Genomic DNA, 23,095 nt, shown 5'->3' with positions numbered 1-23,095 from the left:
AACTCAGCACCCAGCCCCACCCAGGTTCCCAGGATGGCGTCCCCAGGGCCTATGGATTGGGACATATTTTCCGTCTTCTAACATCAGCCCCAGAGCCTGTGCAATGTCCATGTGATGACTTTGAGAGATGCTAATTACAACATCGCATCATGTTTCTTTGCTTCTAGCTAGAATTTTATCAACTTGGTGTGGGAACTCCATTTTCCTTAGGCGGAAAAACGGTGCTCTGAGTAATTTTGGAAATGTGAAAGGGAATTAATCATTGCCTAATGAAAACAGGCTTTGGGGGCAGAACAAACCTTTCAAGGTCTGGAATCCATGAAGAGATAAGTCATAAGAGGAGGGGCTGTTGGTGGTGAAAAAACAGCTCAGCCCCGGAGTGCAGGGGCCAAAGTCCCACCCCTCCCACTTCCTCTGTCCATATGACTGAGTCCCAGGTCACAGGAGAAGGATCAAATTTACTGTGCCCAGGCCACACACCTGCCTGCCAGGGCTTAGGCCAGTCCCAGGGGACCAAGTTATTCATGTGCACTGCTGAGGAACAAAAGCAAAACTTATAGCAGACAGGGCAGAGCCAAGTTCCCTGACCTCCCCTCTCCCCGTCCCCGCTCCGGCTGCCCTCAATGGCCAGGCTGCACAGTGGAAGCCCTGATCGAGTTTCAGGCTACCTCAAACGATTATGACAATCAGCCCGACACCCTCTCCAATTCTATGAGAAAGTATTAGCACTTCAGGGATGAGGACCAGGGATTCCGAGGCATTAAATAACTTGCCCAGGGTCATAGCTCTGAACTGGGGCAGAACTAGGACTAGAACTTGGGTCCCTGGGAAGTCAAGCCTGGTGCAAGTGCCATCTCCACAGTGAGAGGTGCAAGCAGGAGAGCAGTGAGTGCAAGGTCTGCTCTGCAGTGCATTGTCCTCACAGAGGGCATTCTCGGGGGTTCCCTGCTAACTGATGGGGAACAGGGCTTGGCCAGAGGATATTACCTCCACCTCTACCTCTAGCTCATTCATCCAGACATTGTCAGCCTGGGGACCTCATGCATAGGGGCCAGACTAAGGCTACAATCAGAGGAATTCATGATACATATACACATGCATGGACATATATTTTCTAACTACAATTCTCTAACTACACACTGAAAGTTCTTCCTTCCCCATGCATCCTAATTAACAGATAGAATCTCTGCAAAGACTCTGTACTGTGTGCCCTTCTAAATCTCACTCTATGTGAGCCCACATGCAGACAGTGTGACTTTATACAAATGGGATCCTGCCACAGATGTTCTACATACAATGCCGCTTATCAGGGATATCATGTCTACCCATGACTGTGACACTACACAGACCTTCGGAGTCGTTTTCACAGCTGCACAGTGCCCCAGAGTGCATGTGCTCCACAATACAGTGTCCTCCTCCCCATGGATATGTGGGGTATTTCTGTTTCCGGCCATTGCAACCCTGCAGTGACCCCCACATCTCTGCGTGGAAATGTCCGTGCACTTCCAAAGCCTGGAAGCGGGTTGGCTGGGCAGAGGCTCTGACTAGAATTCAGCTGTGGGCAAACTACGGCCCGCGGGCCTCCGGCCCGTTTGAAATGAATAAAACTAAAAAAAAAAAAAAAGACCGTACCCTTTTATGTAATGATGTTTACTTTGAATTTATATTAGTTCACACAAACACTCCATCCATGCTTTTGTTCCGGCCCTCCGGTCCAGTTTAAGAACCCATTGTGGCCCTCGAGTCAAAAAGTTTGCCCACCCCTGGACTAGATGTACACAAACCGCCTTCCCAAAATGCTGGGTGGGTTCCCCTCCCATCGCAGGGCAGAGGAGCCCTTTTTCTTGGGTGCAAATTGGAAGCCAGGGTTCTGTGGGCAGAAGGGCTGTTCCTGTGACCTCCCAGTGGCCTGGGACTCAGTCCCCAGGACAAAGGGAGGAGGAGATTTCTTGGCTCAGGCAGATGGCCGCTGCTTCACTGCCCGGGGGGCATTTCTGAAGACTCGGGCCCACCTGAGCCGGGAACTACATTTACTGGCTCAGAACTGATAATGAGCTTTTATGATCTCTGGGGACCACGAGGAACACGTATTAATGTCAAGCATGCCTGTCAGCCACGCAGCCTGGGTGAATGTCACACATTAACGAAATTACAGGCCGCAGCCACACGGGGAAGGAGCTGGGGGCTGCATGTCGGCGGCGCGCGTAGGCCTGTCAATAACCACATTACTTCCCAGCTTTTGCACTCCGGAGCCTGAAGCTGTCTCCCGTCTTCACAGGAATTCTGCTTTCTTGCAGCCTGAGAGGAGATTAGTTTATTACCATTCTGCCCGGAGAGGCAAATCCCAGCACTAATCCTAATTCCCATTTAAGCAGATCTTCATTGTGTGAGGGAAACCAGCTGGGCTCGGAATTTCTTCCCCCTTTTCCCTGAGATCTCATTTCAGCCCCCTCCTCTCCGTGGAGGAGGGAGGTCACTGCAGATGTTGGACCCGGAGCCCTCCTGGGAGGGAGAAAAGAATCCCAGGGTTTAAGGCCAAGAGGGGAGACCGGTGCTGGGTGACAAGAGGCAGCATCGCATGACGGGGAGCCGGGTGACGGTGTTCGCTGTCGGCCTGGCTGTCCTGGGCTGTGGGAAGGAAGGGCCACCACCGTCCAGGTCACAGACTTGGTCTTGCTTTGTACTAAGATCCCACAGATGTGAGGTGGCACAGGCTGAAATGCCCAGTCCAGCCCTAACCAGTTCTGTGACCTCGAGCAAGGACTTTCTGGCTCCACACCTCCACTCCTTATCTGGGAAAAAGGGCTCACAACATCCGATAACTCGTAAGATGTTGTGAGGATTGCATGAGGAATGTGTACACAAGACTCAGCAGAGGGCCTGCCATACACTATCCTATTCATTGAATACAAGACTCTGGATTATATTCTATGGGTTTCTAAGAAAGAAAACACGGTCAGCTAATTAATTATGACATGTCACTTTTTATATGATGCATCCTGGCCTCAGAGACATTAAAATATTAAAAAAACAAAGCGTGCCTTAGACTCCATGAAATATTGCAAGAACCTAATCAATGGCAGTAAATGTGAGGACTATTGGCCAAGTCCCCCCATTTTGCAAAGTTCCACTCAAAGCTCAGATCTTTTTCCTCCTCCTCTTCCAAACAAAGCAAACGTGCACTGTGTGAGGAATAGCAGCTCTCGGGTTATAAGGCAAATTCTGAGAGCCACTTTGGTGTCCTGGATGACGCCCAGAGGAGAGACTTTAATGATGTTTCCTACTCTACTTTCACTCTGATGGTTCCTACTCTATTTTTTAAATTAAAATAGAAGACATACCCAGCAGTGCAAACTCTGTGAATTTTCAAAAACAGGGGCCCCTGCATAACTGACACCCACACTGAAGACTCTTCTCAATTTTCCCCAATATTTGCTCCTCTTCCATCCATGTCTCTCAGATCATCCCTGACTCTCCACCCCCACCGCCCCTGCCCCTTCTGCCTGGATCAGCCTCACCACTGCCTGTCTGCTTGCTGCAAACAGGCTCCCTTCTCTTTTGCTGTAGGACTGGGCCCATCAATGTGGAGCACCGCATCTCCCTCCTGCTCCCATGGGTCCCCTGGTCTCCCTTTGCCTGCACATGGGGACTTTTATCATCTTACCCCTGGTTTCCCATCTTTCCAGACCCACCTTCAGGGCCTCACAATACACACAGACCCCACAGTCAAACCAAACTCCTCTGCAGAATGTGGACAGTCACAGTCCCACCTGGCAGGCCTGAGCTGGGGATTGGATGAGCTAACAGATTGTAAGTGGTTCCCTAGGTACCTGGCACAAAAATAAGCAGTCCATAAACAGAGGAGGCAGGGATTGTGTAAAATAGGATCTGCTTGCTACTTACTGTAAAAATGGTAGTAGCCATGACCAGTGGTTCCAAGCTATACTTCTCAGATCCTTCCCTCCCCCGCCTCCATCCCTCAGTGGCCGACACAAAAAACAGATGGGGTCTACACCCAGACATATGCTAACACTTAATTCACAGCAACTGGACTTTCTGATATTTTATATATTAAGTTTCCAGATAACATTGAAAACCACTATTTTATAATCTTCTGATACCCTAGATTCCAAGTCAGTAGGATTTCAGAGGAGAGCTGGGAAGGCTTCCTGGAAGAGGCAGCAAGGAAAGGATGAAGGGAGGTGATGAGCCCAGTGATGAGGCTTTTCCCAGCTAGCTCCTCTACAGTCTCCCTCTCTCTCTCTCTCCTTCAGCCACTCTATATCTCTTCCTGGCTCCTAGGTGGAACTGCTATCCTTCTGAGCCCTGTGACCACAAGGACTCTTGTACCTGTGTCCCAACAAGGGGTAGTGTCCTCAGCGAGACCCTGGAGGTGGCTCAGCTCTGGGTCCTTTGTCCCCACACCAGCGCCAAGCCCCAGGATCCAGGCTGAGCCACTGCCAGGTGATGCAGGGCTTATTGACAGATAAAATCTCTATAGTTTAAGGCTCCGGAGCGAAGCCGAAGCAGGGGTTCTATATTGCTTTGTTTTAAATTAGCAACGCAGAGGGTTGGTGTGGGATGGGGGAGAGGGAGAGGAGCCAAGGCGAGTTCAGGAGGAGTTCCTGCTGGGTCCTGCATCTCAGCTATTCCCAGAGCAGCCCCTAATGAAGCCGCATCCGGCCTCTGCATCTTCTCTCCACCTGCACTTGTCTCCCTGGGAGAGTGCCTGCCCCGCCCACTCACTCAGCCCCGCTCACCCTGTTCCCATAATGAGTCCCTGAATTGGCCTGCTAATTGTGCCCCTGGGTCACCGTGGGGCTGAGGGGGAGCCATGACATTCTCAGAAAGATTGGGATTTATTTTTGCTCCATAAAGGGAGAGCCACTTCCTACACTTAATTGGGCAGCGCACAGTGGGCGTTGGCACTGCTAGCAAGGGTCCCAGTGGGCAAGGAACTCCCAACCTGAGTCCATTAGCTCTTGGCCTGGGGAGGGTGGAAGTACCAACGTAAGTTAACAAGTGAAGCTGTTTATTCTTCATGTAACTGTCATTAATAATCATCTCCCCTCTACCCCACCTCCCATCAGGTCTGGGCTTCGCTGCAGGCAGCACATGCCAATCAGGGTCTCTCCTGCTCTCCCCAGTAGTGCCCGTGTGAGCAGACACCACCAGGATGCTCAGAGGAACAGGAAGGGCAATGTGGAGCCAATGTGGAGCCTGGGACCCCCTGTCCCCTGAGGGCACTGCCCTGCACTTGCTCTTGTCCTGCCCTGTCTGGAAGTGCTTTCCTGTGAGCAGGAGGTGAGAACAATGGCTACCCATTGCATCCATCTGCTGGAGTTCATTTTACACTTGATCTTCTGCCTCCCGCACTTGTAGATAACACTCATCTGCCAGGAGGGTGTCATTGCTCTTCCCATTCTGCAAGTGAGGAAAGTGAGCAGCAGCATTTTTATGTAACTAAACATGGGTGCACTGTTGGTGGAAAAGGGGAAACAGAAAACACATATGATTCTATCCACCATGTCTGCCAAGTAAGGCTCCCTCGCTCTCGCAAAGAGGGGGTGCCCAGCAGACCGAGAAGCCTGATGTTAAGGGGCCTGTCCCTGAAGGTGGAACCTGGCCTGCCCGCCCCTACTCCACAGTGTCATCTGGATGAGAAACCACACGAAAAACACGAAGACATAACTCTTCTACCACGTGGACTGTGTCCTCCCCTCCAGCGAAGGAGGGACCTGAGGCTCAAAGAGGCCAGGCAGCGCGCCTGCCATCACAGAGCTGAATCAGGCTGAGGACCAGAACCCACAACTTTGTTTTCAGCCAAAGTCCCCAGAGCCACCTCACCTGTGTCCGCCTGCACGAGGCCAACCCATAGGTCCCTCCTCCCAAGGACGCATCTGAGAGGTTCTCAGGCCACTGGGCTGTCTGCACAAAGATACCCGGGGGTTCAAAGGCACGAGAATAACCGGTGTTTCCAGTGCTTGGTTCAGGAAAGGCAGAGGTGGTCTTAGTGCTGAACTTGGCTTTGGTCCTAATTCTGCCTCCACACGTTCCAGCTCTTGAGCTCAACGTGGATCCACTGTGCAGTCTTACATGCACAGGGATGCGTTCCCCAGGACCCTCCACCTCTGAGCGCAGCAGTATGGTTACGCGCCGCCTAACGATTATCAGTCAACAACGGGCCTTATATATACAGTATTGGTCCCATAAGATTATAATGAAGCTGAAAAACTCCCATCACCCAGTGAGGTCGTAGCAGCCATCATACCGTCCACTAGTCATGTCCCAGGTGCTGCATGTTGTCCTCAAGTCGCAGCGTAACCCATTCCTCAGGTGTTCGTGGTGCTGCTGGTGTAACTCGCCTACTGGGCTGCCAGTCGTACGCAAGTATCGCGCACACACTTATGTACAGGACGTAACACCTGATAATGGTAACCGCCGACTATGTTACTGGTTTACGTGCTTGCTATACTTTGTGTTGTCATTTCAGAGTGTCCTCTTCCTGCTTACTAAGAACAAAGCGTTTGCTGTAAAACACGATGCCTTGTCACGCTGGCAGCAGCCTCGTCCCTCCCGTGTTAATTTACCACATCTCTTGGATGCATCATTTTCTCTTGTGCTTGATTTAAAATCTCGTGTCGTTTTATAAATGTACTGCTGCCTCAGGGTACTGTGCTGGTAATGTCTACAGCCGTGTACAGGAATGCCCTGGCCTTCACATTCACTCACCACTCACTCACCCAGAGCAATTCAGTCCCGCAAGCTTCAGTCAAAGTGTCCTATACAGGTGCAGCATCTGCCTTTTAGATTGTATTCTGACTGTCCCCTGTCTATGTTTAGATACACAAATACTTACCGTGGTGTTATAAGTGGCGACAATATTCAGTGCCGGACCATGCTGAACAGGCTGGTAGCCTGGGCGCGAAGCAGGCGAGGTCACCGAGGTGTGTGTCAGTGCGCTCTATGACGTTCACACAATGACAAAATCGCCTACCACGCGTTTCTCAGAACATATCCCTGTCGTTAAGTGACACACGGCTGTATGAAAAAGCCACACGACAGTAATAGAGATGTTTCCAAACTGGCCACCCTGCAGCTCGCAGGGAAGCCGAAAGCTGAGAACTCATCACCTGAGCTGAGGGAAGCGGCCAACCCCATGGCCTGCCGCAGCCTTCCTCCTCCTCAACCTGGGGCTATTAACTCAGACTTTACAACCCACAGGAAGGTGGTGGGGTGGGGAAAACAACACCCCAATTCTTAGTAATTCCTCCTGGCTCCCTGAAATATATTCTAATGCACAAAGGGGTCTGCAGGAGGTTGGACGCAGCAGCATTAGCATTTTGATGGGTTTTCCCAACACGTGGAACAAGACAGCTTTAAAATTCATAGTGAAGAGATTAATCCTCCCAGCTACACTTCTCCCTTCCCAGCTTGAAGGCCAAAAAGTTTTTACCCCTTTAAGACCTTGATTAAGAAAGAAAGTCAGGAGCTCCGAGAGCTCAGTCTTAAGAGTCCTACAGAGAAGAGACAGATGGGTCTCCTGTGTTGAGCGTACATGTAGAGCCCTCCAAACACAATTAAAGGGCAGAACCAGAGACGGGCATGAAAAGGTTGTGACACTGTGTGGGGGTTGGGAGTGTCTTTGACTCAACAGAAGGACACAGTCTTCTGTTGGGTCCAGAGAGGAGCCTGCTGGCTCCTATCAGCAAGGTTCACCTATAGTAACTGGCAACGGCCATTCTTCCTAACACCCATGATCACTCGCTCAGCAAGCATCTCCAAAATGAATTGCTCTGGGCTGGGTGTTAGGTGCTTGGGAGAGAAGGATCTGAGGACAGTTCAGCTCAACAAATCCCTGATTTCAAGAAACTCAGTCTAGACAGAGAGATAGGGAAACTGACGGTTACAAAAATAAAACCAAACATGGTGGTGACAGAAGCAAGTGTGGCTGCCCGGGGGCCCCCAGGGAAGAGGAGGACCTCAATCAAGCTGGGTTTACACCCTTTGGGGAATTCTGGTCCTGCTTCCAAACTTGCTTTTGAAAAATGTATGTGATGCAATATTAAGTGTTGAAGGGGAGGCGCACAGTGCTTCGTAGCGCATGCTCAGCGAGAGCATATAGATGGTGCTGAGGAAAATGATCCAAGCCTGGAAACAAGGCCAGGAGAGCGCTGTCTTTGCAACATCATGTTGGAACACTGATTAGCAGGCCCCCCAGGGACTCCTGAATTATCCAGGGGATTCTGGAGGGATGCAAACTTCAGCTCTGGGGAAGTTACATGTGAATTTGTAGGTCTCGTAGAAAAGATAACCCCAAAGGTTAAGATTGCATTGCCCTGTAGGGCAGTAACCAGCTTTGTATCCCATCCAGCCACCTATTCCAGCATTCTTTCTCCAGTGCCTATATAACCAGCGCCTCTAATTCTCCGGAGAACCAGCTTTGCCATCCTGCTGGCTCCCACATTAATGAGCTCAATCAATCTCCGACCCTTGTTCATTTTACATTTATATGAGATTTTATAGAATTTACAATTTTTTGAAAATTATACTTTGGCAACATATGCCCAATCACCCCCCCCACACACACACACACACACACACACACACTGCACAGGGGGAAAGAAATACAGCAAAATGTTACCAATGGGAATCTTTAGGAAGTCGGCATATATACATATGTGACTTTTATAATCAGGGGAAAAAGTGATAAATATTATTTTTTAAATAGAGAAACACCCCCACCTAAAATTCCCCAAATTAATAGCTAATGCAAACCGCTTGCAAATCCCATCTGTGGACGGGGAGCTAAGCGCTTTGTGTGGATGATCCCACTGAAGGTCTCGCCCCCACCCCATGTGAAAGGTACTATCACTCTCCCCATTCTCCAGATGCAGAAACAGAAGCACAAGGCGTTGGCCTCAGATCATAGGTCTGAGCGGGTCAGAAGGGATCTGAATCCCAGCAGCACTGCCCAGAGGCTGCCTGCTTAACCACACGGCCAGACACGGGCCTCCCACGTGGAAAAGCAAGAAATAAACACATCTGTGGGGCTGCCAGGGTCAGGCTTGGAGAAGGCTGTGTTCCCACACGCTCCCAGAGCACACAGCGTGCTGGGAAGCCAGGCACAGGCCTCGCCGGCCTTGAATTGAACTCGCATGTGTCTCTCCCACACATGCAGGTGGGGACCAGGTCTTCTCCATTCTTAACGCTCCCATCACACTGGATGGAGGCACAGTAGGTGCTGCGCACATGTCTCAGGACACCTCTCCACCTGCTCTGGTAGCTAAACCTTCATGCACTCTAAAGCCAGCTTCGACTCCATAGTTCCCTCCAGCTCTCCCTTTGCCCGCCCAGGCACTACAGATGGAGCTGGTTCACACCTCGATCAGAAAGCGAAGGGCAGACTGGCTTCAGCAAAGATAGGTTCTGTATGTTGGAAAGGGCTGCAGCCTAGGAACCCTGGAGGCCAAGGGCTCTGCTTCTAAATCACCGTGTGACCTTGGGCAAGTCAGCAAGTCTCTCTGGGACGGGGCACCGTGCCTTTAAAGGGGGCAGGAGGACCCACGGTGCTAGGATGCCCCAGATGTTTTGCCAGCATCAGTCTCGCTTTTTACATGCAGCGAGCGTATTTTATATGCACCAGGCGTGGAGCCCTCACCAGGGACCCACGCCTATTGATTCTCACTAAAGCTCTTCATGTGGCAGGTCACTGCGGGCTAAATCTGTGCGGAAATTGGGTTTTGAGGGAGGAATACCATGTGATCTAGAAAACCAAATTGGGGGTGGGGGGTAGCTGCAAGAGGGGGAGTGTGGGGAGTGGGGAGAGAGGCTTCATTTACATCGGGCTCTTGAGAGCCCCTACAAACCACCCCATCGGTGGGTTCATCCTGGGCACAAATGTATTGATTTCTTTTGGTCAAATACATTTTCCTAGGTCTCCAAACACCTTCAGACTCAGGTAGGATTACTTGGGTAAATGTTGTGTTTCAAAAGCTTCCAAATAAAAAGCCCCATTTTCCTTGATTGAACAATAAATACTCAGTCAGCCTTTGTCTATGGCTGTGAGGAGGCAGGAGAGGAAACTCAGAAATGTCAGCCGTTGAGTGTCAATATTGAGAGCCACGTCTCCAGGTGATTAATTAAGACCAACGGCCAAAAGCAGCACAGGAGGGCCCTCTTATAAAAACGGAAAATGATCCTTCTAGTGACAATGATTCTAGCAAACGGGCCTGCTTCTGATTCCTGAGTGAGTTACTATCCTTTTAGGAATCTCAGTTTTATAACTGGCACCTCGTGGGATGCTCAGAATGGGTTCCCTGTGGGTTCCCTGGGAGATACCAAAGTGGAGGGGAGGTGGGAGGAGCAGCCCCCATCCTGCTTCAACACAGCAGCTCCATTGTGTTTCCTATTGGCTGCTGCAGGTTGAACTTTCTTTGACTTCTATGGCTGCAAGTAAGTTGAATGCCACTGAACTAAATCATCCCAGGTCCTTTTCACGTTAGTCTTTGGAATGCCCAAAGTGGTACCTTGGTTAAGAAACCCAAGGCATTCTGGCGGCCAAATGGTTTTTATCCAAAGGCCTCATGGTGACTCATGTACAAGGTCACTAACTCTGGGGCAGGGCGTTCCATGCCAGGTCATGAGCGCCCCTCCCTAGCGAAAGGGTCTTCCCAGACAGATCACAAAGCCACAGGAAGAGCTGGCAGGCCCGGGAGCACGTACATTGTCCCGGGCTTTTTACCTCTCAGTCCTCTGGGCAATAGGTGTCCATCTTCACTTCACTTTGCAGATGGAGAACCTCAGCACCACAGAGCTGGGTAACCTGCCCGAGGCCACGCGGCTCCTCAGCCAGGATTTAATCCCGCAGCCTGATTCAATCACTGCCTAAAATCCAACACCCCAGAAGACCCCAGAAGACCACGCTGGAAGGGGACTTGGGGATCTCTGGTCCCTCGCCTCCATCTTATAGTGGGTGACTGAGGCCCAGAGAGGGTAATAGACGCACCCAAGGTTCATCATGAGTTTGTCGCAGAGCAGGGTTAAAACTCAGATCCCATCTTGAAATCTGTTTCTTTCCACTCCACCTCGGCATCACTGCGCCCCTCAGGACATGCCCCTTGGGACGGGCAGCATGAGTTGGAGGTCAGAAGCTGAGCTCATGTGCAGGCCACCACCCAGCAGCGGCCCCAGCTCTGCCACTGATACGCTGTGTGACACACTCAGCCCCGTGGTGTTCCAGACCGCCGGCCCTAAAATGGGAAGGGCAGCTGCACTTACCTGTAGTGTCCCCAGGTGTGTTCTCACTAACATCTACCCTCTCTGTCCTGGGGCAGCATGAGAGGGACACAAAATGAAACGGATCCTGCTGGCGGAACCGCCCCCCTCCCCCACCTGGCCGCGGCAAATGGACCACTGTCCCTGTTTCCCTAGCCGCCTCTGCCTGGACCATGGTGGGGAGGACAGACGAATGAGACCAACTGAGACCGACGTCCTGTCTCAAGTCAAGAGCGAATCGTCCTCTTGAGCTTTCTGTTTTCTCCTGACCTCATGTTAATTTCTAGCTCAAAAGAAAATGATGTCTCTTCATACCAGGAAAAGGCTAGAAAAGTAATTTCAGGTCGGCACACCGTCTGCCTAATGAGGTTGAACCCACCCATTTGCAGAGTCAGGGAATTTAAGATGCAGGAGGGACCTGAGCTTGAGGACCTGCGATCCTGCGGAAGAAAGTCATCATCTCTCTAAATGTAAACTGATAGCTTCGCCTCTGTTGGGAGGGGGGAAACTGAGGCCCAGAGAGGTTGAGTGATTTGGCCCGTGTCACACAGCCATGGTCGGTGAAAGAGACAGAGTGAGAACCAGGTCTCCTGACCTCAGGCTCTGCTGGGGTGGGGTAGGGTGTGTGTGTGGTGGGGGGGAGACGTGGAAAGAGGGAGGAGAGTTTGAGTGTGAGTTTGCAAGCACGTCTGAGCGCGTGTACGTATGAGATCATGAACCTCTGAGGTTGAAGAGAAGCATTTGAGTCATTTGACGTTCCACCTGCACTTATCTGAGTGAGAAGACGGGTGTGAACAAGTGTGAGGGTGGACGAGTGAGCAAGAGGGATTTGAGTGGGAGCGAGTGAGAGGGAATCCAAAGGCTAAAGAGAGAGAAAACAAGAGGAGGAAACACATTTGGGCCATTTTCAAATTCCCACAGTTGAATAAATCAAAACAGCTTGTTCTAAAGACAAAGAGGCCATTTCAAACCACATCCTTTACACCAAAGTCAACCCCAAACGGCCCCCTAGATGCTTTCTCAGAACCAATGACAAGAGCAACAGGAATATTCACAGTCATATTTAGGATTCTTGAGCAGCAGTGATGGGCCAGGTGTGATTAATGCCCACTTTCCAGAGAAGCTACTGAGGCTGCACAGGGGAAGGTGTTTGGTCCCCACACCCAAGTGGTTTCTTGGATAAGGAAGCTTGGTAGGCAGCAAAGGTCCAGCCAGCAAGCTTCCGTGGAAGCACCACGTGCCTGAGAAGCAGCCTTGGGGACAGGGCTGACCTGACTGTGAGCAGAAGGGAGAAGGAAGGGGCCCGGAGTGGGGAGTGAAGACAGCATGTTCCCTGCCGGTTCCTTGTCAGCTGCCCCACAAGGCAAGGCAGATGCCCACCTGTGCGGGAGTGCCTGGTGCCGTGACCAGCAGTCACCACCCCACCTGGAGCCTGGCCTCGATTGGCCAGAGGAATGCCAGGGCCCCAGAGAACTCCCGTCTCCCACCCGACATCAGCAAAGGGAGCCACATCGCAGTAACCACCGAGTCTCCCCTCCCAATGGGCATGCGGGGACAGCACCAGGCATGCTGTGCACTTTCTAATAGTCCTGTCCTAACCCCAACACAATCCTTTGAGGTGGGTGCTACTCTTCTCATCTCACAGATGGGTAAACTGAGGCTCAGAGAGACTGAATAGCTCATCCAAAGTCACCAAGTTAGTAAGTTTAGGCAGAGTCGGGGCTGAAGCCCAGCATGACCAGGGGACCTTTGCTCCTTCTAACTCACGCATCACTCATCCGCAAAGCCCTTGCCTCCATAGAATGGGGATCAAAAATCTCACCCCAGCCCTGGCTGGGTGGCTCAGTTGGTTGGAGTATCATCCCATACGCTAGAAGGTAGTAGGCTTGATTCCCGGTCAAGGCACATACCCAGGTTCCAGGTTCAGTCCCTTGTTGGAGCACGTGTGGGAGGCAACCGATCAATGTTTCTCTCACCTCTCTCTCTCTCTCTCTCTCTCTCTCTCTCTCTCTCTTTCTCTCTCTCCTCTCCCTAAAATCAATAACAATAATAATAATATAAATTTGTTTTAAAAAATCTCACCCCAGTCGGATTGTTGGGCATCAGATGAGGTAGTGTCCATGGGTCTAGCACAACCATGAAAAAACTCTCTGTGCTTCTGGAAAGAAAGGGAAGGGAAGAGAGCCAATGAGGTAGGTCACTCCACACCCGGCACCAGGCTAAATAGCTGAGACAGCCTTTGCTGTCCCTTTTTTCCAGATGGGGAAACTGAGGCTCAGTTAGGATTTTAAAAACTGCCGAATGTCACGCAGCTAGTTTGGGACAGAATCAGACTCTGAACTCAGATCTGTGGGACTCAGAACCCAGAATTCTCACATTCAGTTCAAATGCCACTGGACTCCACAAATGCCTTGAAATGGCTTTCTTCTAGAAGAGCATTTAATTTCAATCCCAGACATTTCTCACCAGCAGACACACATGAACTTTACTCAATACACTATTATCGTTGTTTTGCCAAAAAGACTATCAGTGAGACCGTTTTTTTTCTTTACACTCTCACACAACAAACACGAACCTCTCAATAGTTAGAATGGTGCTCAAATACTGGTTGGGCTACTTAGAAACAAAGATTGCCCGTTATTTAAATTCAATTACATAGCAACCACTTTTTAAAGAGGATATTTTTATTTGAGCTCATTGTGTGGCAAATCCTCAGACACTTTCTTTCTTCAAACTACTTGCAGAAGGAAACATTATCAAATGAAAGGGAGGAAATGTTATGCATATCATCCCAGCTATTGAAAATAATGCTGATGGATTTTCCTCCTTGGCTCTTCATTTATTTAAACAACACCCCCACTTCCCTCAACGGCCCTGCCTGGGCTTCCTAAGCGTCCTAAGCACTCTTCTCCTGAGAATTCAAAGCTTTCAGGTCACAGTCCCTGGTCAGGATTCCTAGGGGCAACTCTAGAGGCGGAAGGAGACCCAGAGAGCAAGCAGCCTCCACTCCCCAGTGGGCAGACGAGGTGTCAAAAGTCCACAGCAGAAACAAGAGCTAGTTCGAACCAAAGAAGAACTAGGCTCTAAACTCTGACTTTCTGGACTCCCAGTCCAGTGCTCTCCCAATCTCACCAGTTGAGGAACAATGGGGACAGCAATTCATGGGATGATGGATCTAGGCTGTGATCCAACTGTCTTGGCACCCCCCAGCCCCAGCCTCCCAATTTCATGGTTTTACCACATTCCCAGGCCTCATGGAGTCCACCAGGCTCTGAGGTTGGCCCCCAGGGTCCCCATCGGGTCTCTGGGCTCAGAGGAGGGAAGTTCCCACCTGTGGCCCCAGCTCTAGCCCCTCCAGCACCACGGCCCCATCCTCCAGCTCTCTCAGCCTTGCACAACAAGCAGGCAGCAGCCTCAGAGGTCTCTGTTTGCCTTGGCTCCACAGCCTGCTTCCTCAGCAAGAAGCCACTGCAAAGGAAAATAAAACAACAACAGAAAGCCCTTTGATCTGCCAACAGACGGCCAGGAGGAAGGTGGGAATCACCCTCTGTTGTGACCTCTGGCCTCCTGCCCCCAAGTTCTCCGCAAAGGGTCCCAGGGTCCTTTCGCACACCCCACCTGGCCCAGGCACCTGGGTCCCACGAGGTGAAAGGGTAAAAGTGACATCTGTGAGCACCAAACAGGGATGAACAGGAACAGAAAGAGGCTAGACAGGGCCAAGCAACTGGGAGAGAGGAGATGGCCATTGACCCAGGAAGCCAGTCCACACAGGTGGTCTCCCCAGATTGTGGAGCATCAGGAAAGAGGTGTGTGCGAGAAAGGCCTTCCGGTCCATCACTAGGGAATCCGGCAAAGCATCATAGTTCTCCACGCAGGAACACCAGGCACCCCTCACAAAAGGATGTGCAGCGTTCAAGATACGTGAACTGTGGCTCTCCCACACCCCACGGTCCACCCTGGGGGCCCCCCACAGCCTCAGGAAACATGCATTCACTCTGGGAGCCGCATTCAAGCCCCCTTCCGTCTACTGGCCTGAAGTCAGGCTGGAAGTATCCGGGTGCCGATGTCCCAGGAGCAGCCCTTGGCTCATGGGAGATGGAAGCTGGTGACCACCCACTGGGACGGCTCTCAGGTGAGCGCCACACAATCCCTGGGAGGGTCCCCCGTGGGAGGGAAGGAACCCCAGTTGCCCACAGAGGTAGGCAGATCATTAGTGCACTGTTGATTGGCTTCCCTCTACTCCCTGCCCACTCAGCTCTCTGGGACCAACCTCATATTTACTATTTGCGTCCAAATCCTTGCTCAAAGTCTGCTCTTGGAGATAACCAACGAAAACAAGGCAGACGTGGATGTGCGAACGCAGAACAAGGGAAAACGTGTGGGAGGCAGAGCAGAGGGTGGAGCATCAGCAGCTGAAAGATGAAGGTGCTGCACACACAGATGTGCCCGTTGACCCAGAGGACAATTCGAGAGACAGAAAGCTGGTTGTCTCTGGGCAAGGAGACTGCGTTAAGACTGAGAGTTAGTTTCCATTGTATATGCTTCTGTTCTATGTCCATATTTTCTGATTATTTTCTCCCTAAGCCTTTTACCACTAAAGCACGATTCTTTCCCAAGAGCTCCTGAGACCTGGAAAATAAAATAAATGACCGCTGCAGAGGGAGAAAACCCTGAAGCCAGTCTTCTCCCTCACTCCCTGGGACCCTCTCACTTCCTTCCCTCCCCATTGAGGCCTCCCTCTCAGCCCCGGTGCAGGAAGCGGTCCCCATTCCCTCAAAGGCTTGGTACCTGCCGATGAACAAGGGATTCAGGGCTGGAAGGGAGAAAAGGGCGCGGCGAGAGGCCTCTGAGACCTCTGGAAGCTGACTTCCTCGCCACTTGCGCTGTTAAGACACAAACTGGCCCTAATGGGAAGATCCTGGTGTCCCACGGGCACAAGCCAAGGAACAGACTGGGCTTGACACTGGGCTCCAGGGTTCGGACCACCTGGGTTTGCGTTGCTACAACTCTGGTAACCAGCTGTGTGGCCTTAGGCAAGTGACTTAACCTCTCTGTGCCTCAGTTTCCTCAACCATAAAACGGGTATTAGAGGGCATTACAGGCTAAATTGTGTTTCCCCCAAAATTCATACATTAAAGCCCTCATCCTAATACCTCCAAAATAGAACTATTTAGAGGTAGGGTCTTTAAAGAGGTAATTCAGTTAAAATAAGGCTTTAGGAAGGGCCCTGATTGAATCTGACCAGTGTCCTTATAAGAAAAGATGACCTAGACACCCAGGAGGCAGCAGGGGTGAACATGAACAGAACAAAGACCATGTGAGGGCACCACGAGAAGGCGGCCCTCTGCAAGCCAAGGAGAGAGACCTCAGAAGAAACCACACCTGCTAGCACCTTGATCATGCACTTCCAGCCCCCAACACTGTGAGAAAATAAACTTGACATGAATTAAGTTATTTAATCCTCACAACTCAATAAATTAGATATTAGTTTTAGTCCCATTTTATGGATGAGAACATGAGGCACAGAGAGGCTGCGTGACTTGCCCGAGGCCATGGAACTGATGAGTGGTAGAGAGCTGGGGCTGTAAGCCATTCTACTGGTTAAGATCAGACTTGTAAGCGCCTGGCACACTGCAAGTGACCAGTACATGTTAGCCATGCCCATTACCCAAAACAACCTGGAAGAGACTGGGCTGCAGAGGGGGCACCTCCTGAGCACCTGCCAGGTCCCTGGGGTCCATGGACGAGCAAGGACAGACAGGGTCCCTGCCTCTGGGACTTACACTAGAGTGGGGGAGACAGACATCAAATAATCACACACATAATCAACAACCGCCCATTAAGGAGGGGATTATGGAGTCACGGAGGACTTCCCAGAGGAGGTGATACAAGGGGCTGGGATCAAAAGGATGAGGAGGAGTCAGGTAGCTTAAGAGGGAGGCAAAAGCACTGCAGGGAATGTTGGGGAGAGCATACAGAGTGGCCCTGAGCGGGTGGGGGCAAGAGAAGGAAGCAAAGTGGGCTGGAGTTGAGGGAGGCAGGCTTGGATGGGGTGGGGGCAGAGGCCTCAGGAAAGCCTTTTGAACACAAGTGAGAATCCACGTAAGGGTTTCCAGCCAGGAGGCTAACATGCTCACATTACACAACAGATGTTTTCCCTGACAGCGTGTGAGTCGGACTCCGGTAAATCGAATTTTATTTTTAAGGCGGTGGGGGTCAATGGGAATCTGAGAGTTCATCCATCTGCAAATTGAATGAGGACCCTCTGATCCAGCTGGCATTTTATAGCTCTGGCTGCCTCGGGCGAGATCCACCTGTTAGGTAGCAACCCTGCGGAAGGGCCGGCCTCCCTTCCATGTGCCAGAGTGGGGGGGCACTGTTTCTGCTGGCCGTGTCCTTCTGTCCCCCCATAAGTCGTGGGAAAGCCCCACACTGTGAATGTGGCTCTTCCCACTGGGCCTCCACATAGCCTGCTTCCTGTGGTGACAACCTTCCAGGCTCCCCTTCCCCAGCTTCTCCTCATCCTCCAAGCTTCACCTTGTACTTCACTCCATGGGGAGGCCTGCGCTGCCCCCACCCCCAGACCTAATGCTTTCCCTGAGTGTTTACGGTGCCCTGGGACTCCCCACTGGGTTGGTTCCGGGGGTATCGCCAGACAAGAGGAAGAGACGTTACACAACAGATGTTTTCCCTGACGCGGTGTGTGAGTCGAACTGCAAGGAAGGATGTTATCCCAGAGAAGCTATTACTAAGAATTCAATCATTCATTCACTCATTCATTCAGCACGCATGAACTAAGCATCTGTTCCAACCCAGCACGGAGCTACATCCTGCAGGTTCCATGGAAACAAAACAGACAGGCCTCTGCCCTCATCCCATGAAGGGAGGCAGAGAATAAATAAAACAATTAGAATAATTCTAACATACATTGACTAGTTTTGAAGTGCCACATTCAATCCTAAGAGAAACATTTATGCATTTTATGCTTATTTTACCTTCTTAAAACCCTATGAGGTCAAATGGTGGCACAGAGAAGTACCTTGTCAGAGTTCAAGATATGGGGCTGACCCGAGATTTGAACACAGGCTGTTATGTTCAGAAGCCACACTCCTCCTCCTCCTCAATGGCACGGTGTCTCCTCTACTGTCACGGCGAGGGGATGAGGCTGCATGTCTGAACCCTCAGCCTCACCTCTGAGCCCCCAGCCCTCCTGGCCCCCCTGGGGCTGGGCTCTGGAGCTGGGAGCTCTCTGTTTCCCTCCTCAGCCCCCGCCTTAGGCAGAGCTGCCCAAATGCCGCCCCTGGAGAGAGAAGCCCAACTTGCACATGTCCCGGCGATTTCAGTGCTAAAGGTGAGCCAGGACAAACGGCAAGCGAGAGCGATTCGTCTCAATCAGAAATTCTCAACTTGAGAGGAGATGGCGATGGCAGGCGACTCAGAAAGACACGTGGGAAGAATGCAAATGGTGCCTGTCATGCAGTCCTTACAAATCATTATTTCTAGAAAACATCCTGCCTGCAACTGGTTACAATTCAGATCCGTTGCTGTTTCCTGAGCCCAGACTGAACACCCAGCACCTTTCCAGGCGGGAAGTGGGGAGGGGAGCAGATAGCAGCATCGGACAAATGCTCAGCTGTGGGCAAGGCACGTGGATGCAGACACTGACCTCCTTTGATGCTGATAACTAAGCCACGAGGTGGGTATAAATCCCTACGTGATGGATAAGAAGGCGGAAATGAACAGAGATTAATATACCCATCATCAGGTTAACTTGGGCAAGTTACTTAACCTCTTTGAGTGGCTTTCGTGGTGGTAAGATGGGGCAATAATAGCACCCACCTGTAATGAGTTGGGTTGTGAACCCCAAAAAGATATGTTGACCTTCTAACCCCTGGTACCTGTGAATGTGACCTTATTTGAAGCAGGGTCTTTGCAGATGGACTCAAGTTAAGATGATGTCATTGGGCCCTAATCCAATACGACCGGTGTCCCCGTAAGAGGGAAGACAGACACGGGGAACGCCACGTGATGCCAGAGGAACAGACGGGTGTGCCCACAAGCCAAGGAACACCAAGGGCTGCCAGCAGCCACCAGAGCTGGGAAGGAGCAGGAAGGACCCTCCCTGGAGCCCTGCCAACACCTCGTTTTGGACTTCCAGCCTCCAGACTGTGAGAGAATAAATGTCTTTGGTTGATTTTTCTTTGTTAAATGGCATTGAAATACATAAAATAAATATCAAAAATATAAATCTTTGTTTTACGATGGCTGCAAATATCAAAAAATTTCTCTATGTGGCACGGCACCAGAGTTAAGTTAGGGTTTTTCAAAATGCTGACACGCCGAGCTCAAAAGCTTCGCCATCACTGTTCTAAGCTCTGCCCCAGGAGTTCCAGGTGGGAGGATTACAGACGCTGAGGTTTCAGGGACCCCGTGGTGGCCGACTCACAGGCCCGCTGGCCTGCGTGCCTGCCAGGGATCCTCAGAGCAGCCAGGGTCAGCAGCGCCTCCCCAGCGTCTTGGCAGCTGCAGTGGAAGGTCACCCTCTGCAGTGCCTCCAGGGACAAGTGTCCACCATACCCAGGGGGCAATGGGTCACCTTCGAACCATCACCTCCCAAAGACTTCTCCATGCCCCTCATGCTCGTGGGGGCTAAGACCCCGCAGCAGATGAACGCTCTGGGCCTACCCTGCTGGAGGGAGCCCTACCTGTCAGGCACCAGGTGGCAGGGGCTGCACCCCCAGGAGGCTGAGGCGCACTTGGCCAGCGAGCACACTGCAATCGGTCCCAGCCAGTGAAGCTGCAGTATGGGAGGGGGCTTCTGGGATCCCAAGCCCCCCGAGGCCCCGTGCCCACAGTGGTAATTAGACATGAAAAGATGGGCCTAAATCCAAGGGCCAGAGCTCCAAATTCTTCTCCCATTTCAAATAGGAGCCTTATTAGTTCAACACGAGAGCTCAGCCCGAGGCCATGGGGGATGGGAGGCCAGAGCCTCTTTGTCCAATATCATGGGTGGGTGTGCTGGGCCGCTTCCAGCCTCCCCTCAGCACTGGTCCCTTGCCAAAGTGTGTCTTCCTTCTTACTCAGGAGGGAGAGGAGAAATAAGCAAACATGTTGTCACCTACTAGGTGCCAGGCACTTGACTAGCTTTACAGCTTTCCCATATTCTCCCCATTTTGCAGAGGAGAACGCTGAGGCTCGGAGGGCTGAACAAGTGCTAAGTAGAAGAGTCAGGATTCAATCCTAGGTCTGGCCATCTTACTGTCCACAGAAAAACAGGCTGGAGAGCCTTAGCAGGACCCCTCTCCTCCCTGCCCAGTCCCATGGGGCGGCAAGGATAGACTGGTAACACAGGTGACCTTGTGTGTCATTTGAGGGGACCCCCAAAGCTTGAAAGTACAACAGTTCCCAAAGCAGTATATGTGAGGCCCGAATTCCTGTGGCTCTCACTATGCATATTAAACCTATGATTCTCTCACCTCATGACACACACTTCTATCCCATCTTCCAGACACAGTTCCTGCAGCCTTCCCTCCCCGGCCTTTCTCCACACCATTAGGGTAGGGGCGGTGAAGATGGGAGGGAGCAAAAGAAGGTTCTGGAGGATTCTGGAAGAAGTCCTCTAGGCAGTAAATTTCAGGAAGCCAAAGGAGGCCATGGTAACAATGGTCAAGGGCCCTTGCTGTGTATTCATTCACTTGCCATCTCTTGCTCTCTCTGAGCAGTCCCTCCCTCCAGTGTATCATAATAGTATATAATCTGCCCATTTACATAAAGATCATTTCCATGTAGCAGTCTGTAATCTATAAAGAGCAATATACATCAGAGATTATTAGGGAAAGGAAGCTTCCATATTTTCTTTTTAAAAAATATATATTTTGTTATTGATTTAAGAAAGAGGAAGAGAGAGGGAGAGAGAGATAGAAACATCAATGATGAGAATCATCAATGCTGCATCCTGCATGCCCCCCACTGGGGACTGAGCCCACACCATGACCTCCTGGTTCACAGGTTGGTGCTCAACCACTGAGCCACACTGGCCCCAGGCAAAGCTTCCATGTTTTAAGGACTGTGTATGCTAGAAGCTTTCAGTGTGTCACATCATCTCAATTAATCCTCTATTCAGGAAATGTAAATGCAGGGAGTTCGTGCTCAGCAAATAGCCACTATACTTCCATTCTCAGCCTCCCTTGCAGCTGGTTGGGGGCCAGGTGACAGTTCTAACCAATGTACTGGGGCTGAAGTGATGTGTGTCGCCTCCTGGCTAAGCAGTTGAGGGTACGTATGCCTTTTCCATGGCTCTCCTCCCCTTCTGCAGTAACTGTGGGTGCCACGGAATCTAGAAGGTGCAATTACAAAGATGGCCGTCAGCCTGGGTCCCTGAGAACCATGTGGAGCAGAGATCCCTGTTAGACAGACAATGGGAGGGAGAATCAAGCCTGCAGTGTAAGCCACTGATAGTTTTGGGTCATGTGCTGCGGCAGCTAGTGTTTCTTGGCTTAACAGCATCATTGCTGCTATTATTCTGATTTTCACAGATAAGGAAACCAAAGCCATATACCCACTAAGTGGCAGAAACCAGATTCAAATGCAGATCTGTGACTCCAACACACATCCTCTTTAAATGACAACCTTTTGTTGCTTAATAAGATCATTCCCCTCTGAAACAGACTTTCAAAAAGAAACAAACAAAAAAATAACGCCTCCAGCCCCTCATTGTCTCCAGAATGGCTGAGCAATCGATGCAGGATGAAAAGAGGGACTCTTGTAAGGCATTCTGAGCCCAGAAGATGATCAAAAGCAGGAAGAGAGAGCCTAGAGCCCTAGATGAATTTCAGGGATATCTTTCCTGGGGTTTAGGGGCTCACAGGAGGTTTTAATATAAGAGGAAAGATCACATAGTGGCTTAGAGCACAGAATGGGGGCATCAGATCAACCCAGGAGCACATCCCAGGCCCACTACTTACTCTCTTGATCTTTCTGAGCCTTACTTTCTACTCTGTAAAATGGGAACAATATCTGAACCAACATTGAGGTGAGAGAAAGCATGCTCTTGCTCCTGGCTGATGGTGAGCACTCTCCAAGTGTCGGCCACCATAAGATCGTCACTGGGAGGCTCAGAGCACCAGCCTTACTGGAAGGGACCAAGCAGAGGAATAGCCCGGGGAGACCGCCCCAGCCAGCAGGGCTGATAGAGCCCAGAATCTCAGCCTGTAAACCTGGCCCGGCCCCCATCCCTGCAACAGACCCAGGGGCAGGACACAGAGAGAAGCAGGGCCAGCCAGACATACTGCAACACCACAGAGGAGCCAGATTATTTATTTTAAAGTGGAAAGTGTCTTCCAGAGGACGTCCTTTTATTTGGGTGAATCTGGGGGCTGTGTCTCAGCTTAAACTCATTATCTGCACACATGGTCTTCGTACTCCGGTTCAGGGTGGGAAACAAAGGGTGGAAGAGAAAGGATGGGCCAATAGGAGCTGATGAAATATCATCCCTCAAGTGCCAGAGACCGGGATATTTTCAGTGACGTCACATTGGGCTTCCTGCCACGGGGATAGGGCTATCGTGAGAATACTCACAAGACTTTAACTTAGGAGTCCTCAATGAAGCAGGGAAAGAAAGAAAACAAAAAAGGCAGCTTATTTTATGTACCTTTGTCTTCTGTCCCCAAAACATGCTCTCTCTCTCTCTCTCTCTCTCTCTCTCTCTCTCTCACACACACACACACACACACACACACACACACACACACACACGCTGTGCCCCAGAAGATCAGAGTTGGAAAGGACCAAAGTTGATCTTCCTACTTCACAGTAACTG

General features: G+C 51.0%; 1 protein-coding gene across 1 annotated transcript in view; it reads right to left on the bottom strand.

The window, feature by feature from the left end:
• Window positions 1–23,095, bottom strand: part of TSPAN18 (tetraspanin 18) — a 144,789-nt gene that overhangs the window by 117,355 nt on the left and 4,339 nt on the right. The gene's annotated exons all lie outside the window — the stretch shown is intronic.

This window comes from Myotis nattereri (genome assembly GCF_964212035.1).
Source record: "Myotis nattereri genome assembly, chromosome: 9".
Taxonomy (NCBI): domain Eukaryota; kingdom Metazoa; phylum Chordata; class Mammalia; order Chiroptera; family Vespertilionidae; genus Myotis; species Myotis nattereri.
The sequence above is the reverse complement of the archived record's forward strand: the minus strand, read 5'-3'. Positions and strand labels throughout refer to the sequence as shown.